General features: G+C 40.3%; 1 protein-coding gene across 1 annotated transcript in view; it reads left to right on the forward strand.

Annotated features, from left to right (window-relative positions):
- SLO2 (slowpoke 2) overlaps positions 1-10193 on the forward strand; it is a 318661-nt gene that overhangs the window by 17110 nt on the left and 291358 nt on the right. The gene's annotated exons all lie outside the window — the stretch shown is intronic.

Here is a 10193-nt window from a genome sequence, read left to right on the forward strand (position 1 = left end):
ATTAGTTAAAGTCGAGCTGTTTTGTGAAAATGTCATGCACTATGTTGTTTTCGACGCCTTTAATTTCACGTATCCTCTCATTTCGAACGTGGTCCTTTCTCGACCCTCCGGCCAATCTACGCCAGTAGTCCATTTCGGTTGCCCTAAGAATGTCCTGGGACCGTTTTTCACCTGCCATACCTCGCTGTCATAGGTTAATATGCGTTTGATGATGGAGTTATAAATTCGGGAAAAACGGGTAACCAAGGCTAAAAAAAAAAATCAAAATACTAATGTAACCTTGGATTTTTATGCATGAGTAGCACATGAGAATGAAATTACTTCTCAAAACAAATTCAAAATTTCCTTCGAATAATAGTTTTCAATGAGAAAAACTAATGAAGATATCAGAGGTGCGAATTTCGATCCGATAGATGGATACAGACTAATAGTGACCTGTGCTGCGGAAGAGATTTTCTACTTCGCCGGGGTACATCCGTTTAAATTTACGTGATGCGAAATGTAGGCTGAATTGTTCTACGCGTTTTTTGCCTTCATTTCGTCGCGATTCCTTGTTTGTTGGTGGTGAAGTGCTGGGCTTGAAAGGAGAACTAGAAAGCCATGTTCACTTTAAAACACATACATACATAAAAGTCGCTTTACAGCACTCCCTCGCGCTCTACGACTCCTAACCTCCACTGCTCTCTTTCAAACCACAAATCTTGGGGGATTGAGCACCTTAACATTTCTGCTTCAATCCCTTCCCTCCAACCTTTCATTGGGCGCCCTCTGCGTCTTCTACCAGGAGAAACCCAGTCAAGGATCTTCTTCGGCAACCTGTCTCCTGCCATTCTCTGGACATGACCATACCAAATGAGTTGTTTTGTCACAATGTCATGCACGATGGTCTGTTTGGCATCCATGATCTCCCGTACCGTCTCATTCCTGACGCGATCCTTTCTGGAAATACCAGCGGATCTACGCCAGAAGTCCATCTCTGTTGCCTCTAAAACCCCCCGGGTCCGCTGTTTCATCGGCCATACTTCACACCCGTAGGTTACAATGCTCTTGACAATCGCGTTGTAGATCCTTCTTTTGTTCTCTGTGGAGATCCTTTGGTCCCAAAGGACTCCATTCAACATAGCGATTGCCCTCCTACCCTGCATATTCCTCTTCTTGATGGCCTGGTCCAATCTTCCATCCTGGGTTAGAAACACTCCTAATTATTTGTAAATATCACAGCTTTGAATTTGCCGCCCATCCTCTAATTCTATACTTTGCTGATTCCTGCCAACCGTCAACTTCTCGGTTTTGCTGACGCTCACCTCGAGGCCCCATTTCCGATACTCAGCCACCAACTTTTTGGTAACTCCACAGCCTTTGCGATTCCTATGCGGCCTTCTGGTCGGCAGCCTGTTAACGACGAATAAACATGATCAATCCCGGCCTTTGTAAAGTATAGGCAGCATATGACGAAATTCGCTTTTGTGATCACGTGAATCATGGAGGATTTGGACGATGGGTAAAGAACATCTACGAGGGCATCGTACAGTGAACCAAAATAATCAGTCATCAATGCGGTATCGACTGTGATAATGCGGGAGGGGATTTTCACTCTTGGTTCTGTGAACTGTGTGGCCATAATATCAAGAATTCCGCTTGTTGGTACTTGCCTGTCTGGAGCTTTTGAAGCTGGTCGAGGCGGAGGGGCGGTTCCTGGCATTGTCCGTTTGACAACAGTTTTTGGCTGCTTTTCTGGCGGAGCTTCTAGCGTAGTTTCAGCCGGTCTCTTCTGTGCAGATGAACCTTCACCACCTTTAAAACACGCTTATTCATTTTAAGTGACACACAACCATCTGATATATCATATCACCAAAGAGGACATACGCAATGCAACGTCCATGCCGCCATGATGGCCGGCTCGCGAATGAGGGCTGTTGTCGTCGATGGATGGTGAGCCACCGACAACCCCAACAGTCCCCTTTCATCAGCCTCACTTCGTGCGTAGTGATTATTTCGAAGTCCTCATCTTGTTGACGCTCCTCGGGCTCTGGTGTAGTCAGATCTATGATTGGTCCTTCGCTGTATATGCCGGGGTTGGTGGAGGAGACATGTAATTGAAAGTGAAGCAAGGTTTAGGTGAATATTTAAAGGCTACGGGCCGGCTAAGTCCCGTAGTTCCGGCGGAGAGAGGGACGCTACCTTTGCTAATAGTTGGTCTTTGGTGGCAATTCTTAGTTTTTGTCCTACGTTGCCCTCTTAAGGCTGAATGAGTGCCCTGCGAACTAATGCCTCTGTACATGAGTATAGAAGCGCCGCAGTTGCTTAGATTTTCTTGTTGAGTCACAGACACTGTATATCGTCACCTTCCAGGCAAAGTATCACAAGCGCCATTCGACGTTTAAAAATTTCCGCCGCCATTATATTTTTTTACAGAGAAATTGTTCAACGAAGCTGTCCGAAAATTTCACTGAATTTTCTTTGTGCTGCCGATAAAATTTAGTGAAATTTCCAAACAGATTCAACCAACAATTTCTCAGTAAAAAAATATAATGGCGGCGGAAATTTTTGGCGCTTGTGATACTTTGCCTGGAAGGTGACGATATGTGCTCCACGTGGACCTTGGTACCAGCCCTGTGCAGAAATCTCGCATTAGAGAGAGGGACATGTTGGCCGTCTTATCGTCATACATCGAATCCATGCGGATGATTAGTTTGCTTTGAAAATCGGCGCATACTAAGTATTGCCCGGTCGGGCAATGCACTCTGGGATAATAAGCAGATCCGGACGCCTGCCTAATTTTCTCATATTAATATTTCAGTTTTCAATTTATTTATTTTCTTCAGTTTAAAATGTACAAAATAGTTACAATCAACTTAACTCATCCGTGAGTTTAACTCGTGTGGATGAGTCAGTTTTACATATTTAATTTAAGTGTTTGCATCCACACCTTTGATATTCACCTTGTTGTAACAGTGAGGTGAAATGTTACGCCCTTTTGTGATGAGGGTGACACAATTTTACATCTTAGCTGATAAAGAAAAATGAAAAGCAAAGCATTAGGGACGCGTTTGAGACAGTGCACAATTTAAAAAGCATTGAATTTTTAACATAAAAGTGTCCAAGAAGTGATCTGAAAGTAGGAATTGTGATTTCGGAATTGAGATCAAATATTTCGATTGGCCCTCCTCTTAGCCAGAAAGGTCACGAGCACACATCGATAGGTTTGCATATTATGTCGATTGAAGTTGGATTTTTCGTCCTCGTAGTTCAATCCTACTGGTAAAGTGCCGATTCTCAGTAATGAGAACATTTAATTCGTTTCTTATGCTGTGAGTAAGTGCTTCTTACAAGAGAGAGAGAAAAGAAAATCGACCAGCATACCACACTGCACTTATAATAGACAATCATAACAGTATTGCCTATTGCGCCTGGGCTTTTGGGAATGGACCTCAAAGGGATCAGGGGGCGGGGGCATACTCCTAGTAAGCTGAAAACAAAGTCTTCCGCCTCAATTTCGGAAAGTGGTAAACAATAAATCTGATTTGCATTTTTCATCGTATAAAAGGTCGCTTTAAGTCAAGCTGCTATAAGTCTCTGACCTTTTTATTTGAAACACGCTCATGCGTTCTGACTTTACTTGCGTGTCGATTAAATTGACTTCAACATGAAAGTATCTCGGGCTCTGAGTAAATTTCCTTTAAAATCCGTACAAAAATTTAAATGGGGTTGCGAGGCGTGACTGGCGTCCAATGAAGGACTCGATGAAGCATGTGTGGTATTGATTTAGCCGGAGATGCCCCGGCAAGCAGGGTAGCACGGAGGAATTAGAGGCATTAGGGTCTGCTACGGTCCAGCTCACTGCAAGATCATTTCGGGAATATTAAGTAGGGTATGCCGCCACGCCACAAAATAACGTAAACGTAGCTCTCAGGTTGATAAACGACTCCGAGAAACCGCTCTGCTCCGAGTTGAAGTGCATTCTACGTGTGCTAAAAATGACCGTATTACATCTCCATTGATGTTTTTTCTGACAGAAAATGGGCTCAAATTAAACTCCACTGAAAAAAAAAACACATTGAGTCTACAGTCCAGACTCTTGAAAACATTGACAAGAAAAAATACTCTTGATTCAATCGGATTTTTGCTTGAATCAAAACGAATTCCGCTTAAATTAAGAGGCTTGGTTCTTGAGTTAAGCCAGATTCTGATGGAATCAAGAGTACTTTTTCTTGTCGATGATTTTAAGAGTCTGAACTCTAGATCCAATGTGTTTTGATTTTAATTATAATCATACTCGATGTCTAAAAAAGCCAATTAATATTAAACCTTGTGTTTTCTGTAGTTGTAGCAGCGGTATCACGGCCTGAAATGACGTTTATAAGAAGTGCAATATTGATATTAGAAATAAATGAGGGCATCATGGCGTTCATGGCGAAATTTTATAATCAAAAAAGTTTTATCACCTATAAAGTTTGTTTAATTGCAAACACTTCCCGCTGCGGGCGGACCTTTCCTACATTTCTCCGAGGGATCAATGCTTCAGTGCGAGAACACTCCTGTGTACACCGGTGCTAAGCGCCACTTCATCAAAAATTGCAATTCTTCAGCTCCGAAGATGAAATTTCGAGTTCATGTGGAATGACATTATCAATGAGCTCGAGCTCGTCCTTTTACCTGACTTCTAAAATTAATTATAAGCCAACTTTTAGGAGCTTTTTGCCGTTCTATCGGGAATTCATGACTCAACTTTCGCGCACCCGAGGATAATTACGAAACTGAGAAACGTGCCCCAGTTCGGAACTTTCTTTCCATTACCAAGATGTTTTCTCTGGCTTCTATTATTTTGTTTGATTTTCTCGTCCGAGCTCAGCCGTCGAACAGGCATTTGGCTTCCTGTTGACGTGGCGGTGCTTCATTCCCGTAGAACTTTGCGTATGCCTCCTCGAAACAGAATTCAGGGTTGCCACAGTCAGGGGATACCGGGAAATGTCAGAGGAAAATCGTCAATTTGCATTCTCGAGTCGATTTGACGTTTCGAACGACGAATTTTCCCTGAAGACTATTTCTAACTGTCTTTTTAAAAATCTGACATTTTTTCAATTGTCAGGGAATTTCACCAAAAAGTGTCAAGGGATTCGGGGAATTTAATTTTCCAAATTCTGCGGCAACCCTGAGAATTTCAAGCACAAATGTCTCATAACCCCGGGTGGAAATTGAGTAGGAGCTGGTGTCTGCAATCGCAAAGAGATTGCTATAATTTTCATGAGAACTTTCTTCCGAGGGTTTTTTTTTTGTCTTCGTGCAGTTTTTAATAGAAGGACTCAACAAGTGCTCTGCTGAAAATCGAGGAGTGAACTTTGGTTCCAGAGTATTTGGATCCACCTATGTTGACAGTGTGGAGTGTTATCTTTTTTCATTTTCTAAAGGGTCTGCAAATATTGTGTGAGCACTGGTCTGAGGGACTCTTCATGTGAAGTTCGCCTTCTATTTCTATGTTGGTAACAAATCTAGACCATTCTCATGAAGTAGTGAAGTGGCGTAACTTGCCAAGCGCGGAACTGCCCCCAGACTGTATTTCTGAGGCCCCCTTAGTACCCAGGCTTGATTGCGGGATTTTTAAGAAAATTAACAATTCCAGTTGGTGACTTGGCCTTTTAGATCCGTTGGCCCTCCCGCATCGAGGGGCCCTTCATTTTCTACGCCACTGTCACTAGGTAAGACGGAGCAAAAAAAACCCAAAAGAAACAATGACAACTCGCGAAATGTAAATTCTGAAACTGACGCAGAGGTTCGATTTGTTGACCAACACGATGGTATCGGATGGAACTAACCAAAAAGCCAAACATGAAACGATGACCGATAGCTGGACTTCATTTTACAATTCGGAACTGTAACTTCCAACCCATCTGTATAAGCTCTTATCTGGATAGAGAAACTAATGGTACATACGATGGTTTTAAACTGAGGCACAATTTATCTTAATATATAAATTGAAAAATAGAATGAAATTGTGAATCAACCACTGTACTAATTGCGAGGGGCGTTGGTTCATTTGAAAGGTGTTGTTCTCAATGCTTCGGGAAAACTATAAATTATTTTCTGGGGTTCGTCCCCGATTTTTAAATCCCTAAAAACTCATAAATTGGATGAGGGGAAGTGGGGGTTTTTTGTTTTTTGTTTTTCGGAAAAGTTTTGTTGCTACGCATCTTACTTTACTGTTTGCTGTCTTTTTATCAGCTGTTTTCATTCAACAATCATCATTAAGTGAGGTTACTTCCAACACTCAACTGCCATCAACTTACATTTTTCTTTTCCCGCGTTTTTTTTTTTTTTTTTTTACGGTTTTTCATGATTGGTTCCATCTTTTTCCTATTGCCAATTTTTCCTCATTAAGGCAATAACCTCCAAGTTTTTTTTCTCATTTCCGATCAGAACTTTTCACGCTGTTTCTTTTCAATGTGTATAAATATGTTTATTATTAATTTCCATTTTCATTTCATCCTTTTTCTTCTGATTTATTTTTTTTAAATTTAAAAATTGAACTTTTCAGTTATGATTTTGTTAAAATAATAATAATTTTTACTAATTTTAATTTTAAATTTAACAGTTGTTATGAGTGAAATTTTCAATGACCGAGGCGGTCGTCCTCCAAAACGTGGTCGCGTTTTCCAGAATTCTTCGCATGTTCGTTTAGTGAAGCAAGAACTTAACTCTGTTATTAGTATAGAAAATCAAAGTTTCATTTCTTCATTTCGGAAGTATAAAATTGATGATCAGAACTTTGATGAAAATTTTGTTACCAAATTTTCAGTCGGTTCAATGAATATAATTTGTCATCATTGTGATGCTCGCCATTTTCAGGGTGAAATGTCCAATGGTCATTTTAATAACTGCTGCCAAAATGGCTTAATTTCTTTACCGAGTATTCGGACAAATACCGATTTGAAATCATTATTTTTATATTCTCCAAATTTCATAAAGCATATCAGAAATTATAATAGTGCTGTTGCTTTTGCCTCTTTCTCTGCAAATCGAATTGATATTCCGGGTGATGGACCTTATTGCTTTAAAGTTCAAGGATCCATATATAGGTAAGTTTATTTAATATTTACCGTTACGTAACGTACTTTTTTCAGTTTCTCAGTCCGTCCCTCCCTCCTTCCCACCCCTTAACGCATCCGGAATGCAGCTGCATTCCGGACCATGAAACCATGGAACCATGAAAAAAAGAACAGCAAAAATTAAAGACTCAAAGGGCAACGGGGTAAGAAAAAAGAAAAATTATTAAGTAGCGCAATTGTGGAATGGGAAACGGGGCGGAGAGTCTAAACACCAAAAAAACACCACTGACAATTAACAAACGACAAAAAAATTGAAAAATTACATTTCAAAAGCAGCAGAGAGAGGATTTTCTATTGTATGAAGATTAAAACAAAATTTTAGTTTAAAGTTTACTAAATAAAATTACAATTTTTGAAAACATTTGTTGCATTTATTCTCTCAAAGAAATAATTAGACCCGATTCAAAGACAAAACAGAAAACTAAATGAAAATTAATAAATAAAAAAAAAAAAAAAACATGTGAAAGTGAAAAGTGTACAGGAAAAATAAGGGGCTGCGGAGCAGCCCCATAAGCCCCTAGTAGTTCCTAATTGCAAAATGAAGTCCAACTGTTGGTTTGGTCGAGGCCGTTGAGACGCAATGACTGGATAGCAGGGAAACAGGAGGTCCAATCTCGAAGTCGGAGGGAACTGAAGTTCCCATAATAATAAGTGGCGATGTGACAATCCGCTAGCAATCTGTTTTCTCAGGAAGAATGTAAAAGTCCGAAGTTGGTGTTCAGTCTCGTCTCGGCGATATCTCTACCCCCTTCCCCTGCAACCCCCGCATCAACGATCTCTCTATCGTTCTTTTACTTCTCGGGTCAGGCTGGTTGTTTTTTACTACTGAATCGTCCCATGGAGACTCTTTACAACGAGGCGTGGCACAGCTTTAGTTCGCCCAAAAGTACCATCTGCGAACGTCGTCTCCCGTATAAAATCGCGATTGATCCATAAACAAAACGTCGTGTTGCCTCAAATTGCGGCCGTGGCCATCGTTCTCCAAGCCCTCTCGATAAAACGAAATCTCACCGACGCACAGTGGATCGACTCTATAGAAGAGGTCGGACATACTTTCGAAACTTTAAACGGTAATAACTACGATTACACAAATTTTAAGGTTCTAAAATTGGTTTCATTGGTTTTCTCGTGAAATTTTCTTCCAAAAACACCCATTAAAATTTAAAATGTGAGGAAATAAACATCACAATTCGCAGCAATAGTCAATAATTTCATGTCCGACCTCTCTGATCCACTGTGCGACGCGACGAGATTGCATGCAGATCTCGAGAGTAAAACAAAATCGTAGTATTTTCGTGATTTCATCCCTTCCGTCTTTTGATCACGTGAGCGTTTTATCGTTCGGCTCGACCAGGTTTTCTTCGAATTCAAATAATTAAGGTGACTTCCCATTTACTTCTTCCGTGGAGTTCTCCGAAAGAAATACAAAAAGACCATTTCCCCTTTGACCTTTGGAAACTAATAGGCAGGCTGCCCGCTGAGCCTCAGTGAGATCGTTAAATGCACCGAGTGCGGAGTCCTGGGCTTCTCGTTAGTGATTCCATGCATGTGAATATCTCGTCTCTGCCTCTCGGCTCCTTCCACGCCACTTAAAAAGAGTTCGCGAAATCTAATATTGACGGTGGAACTTCCCAACCGCGTATCTCATTTTGCAATTTTGCTAACTTCCTGTTATATGGATTGCATTTTGCAAAAAGGAACCACTAGCATTGCAATGTTGCTAAGATTGTGCAACTTCTTTTGTCTCGGAGGAAAACCCCGATTATCCATTCATAGTTTCTATTTTACTCGCTTAAAACCGTAAATTTATGACACAAATTACCATCTAACTTTCATAATTTTTCACGATTTCTGCAATTTTATTGCAAAAGATGAAGTTGCACAATCTTAGCATCATTGCAATGCTAGTGGTTCCTTTTTGCAAAATGCAATCCACATAGCCGGCGCCGCTTATTCGTCGTTTTCCTCACAAAAGAACATAATTCAATTTCAAAATTGCAGAATTTCTTCGCGCAAATTACTTTTATACCAAGAGAATTTTTGGAATTTCAAAAATTACACTGATTTTTCCTATTACATCGTGAAAAAGTTGGGCGTGTTTTTAACTAATATTGCTCGGGTACGGTTTTGTGAAAAATTGAATTATTTAAGTAAATTTTGCAACCTCGGAATGGAGTTACTTTCCCTCGTTCGGTAAACGACGTATTCTGCCGTGCTAAGGAAGAACGCCGTATGAACATTCGAGAGTTGCAAAATTTTCTTGGATAAAATTGTTATTTTTGAGGAAAATTATGAACATTTTTCTTTGAAATTATCAGACACTTTCGGTCAAACTACGAACAAAATTATCTGCGAAATTGGCGGGAAAATATTCAAAAATTTTCCTGAAAATAAGTGATTTGCCAGAGGAAATTTGGCAACGCCTGAAGGTTCATACGGCGTTTTTCCTTAGCACGGCAGTATTATGATCAAAATAAGTTTGATTCTTTTCAGTGGCTGATTCCAAAGAGCGACGAGGAAAATAAAACGATGAAATTATGTAAAAATATACCCACGTTAATTTTCCTGTGAAATATATAGTTGATTTTCAGATCAAGGGAGGAGAGAGGATTAACTTTTCGTCACCTCCCGGCCAAATTAGCACAAGCGCCATGCGACACTTCAAAATTTCGCCGCCATTTCATTTTTTTTACGAGAAATTGTTGGTTGAATCTGTTTGATAATTTCACTGAATTTCATCGGCAGCACAAAGATAGTTCAGTCGAATTTTCGGACAGCTTCGTTGGATAATTTGTAAAAAAATAAAATGGCGGAAATTTTGAAACGTCGTATGACGCTTGTATTACTGTGGTCGAAAGGTGACGATTTGTGGTTGAAAACGGTAGCGAAAACGGTGACGCTAAAGATAACGATAACAGTTACGTTAGCGAGAACGATGAGTATGCATTTTGCATCGTTTGTCAGACCGTCCGCCCAATCAAATCGTAAAATTGAAACTATCCGTCTGACAGTGTTTAATGGGCCTCGAGTTGAAACCGATTATCGAAGAAAATGCAGGGAGTCAATGAAGAGTAAAAGCTCAAATTATCG

This window comes from Bemisia tabaci, chromosome 3, assembly GCF_918797505.1.
Source record: "Bemisia tabaci chromosome 3, PGI_BMITA_v3".
Lineage (NCBI taxonomy): Eukaryota > Metazoa > Arthropoda > Insecta > Hemiptera > Aleyrodidae > Bemisia > Bemisia tabaci.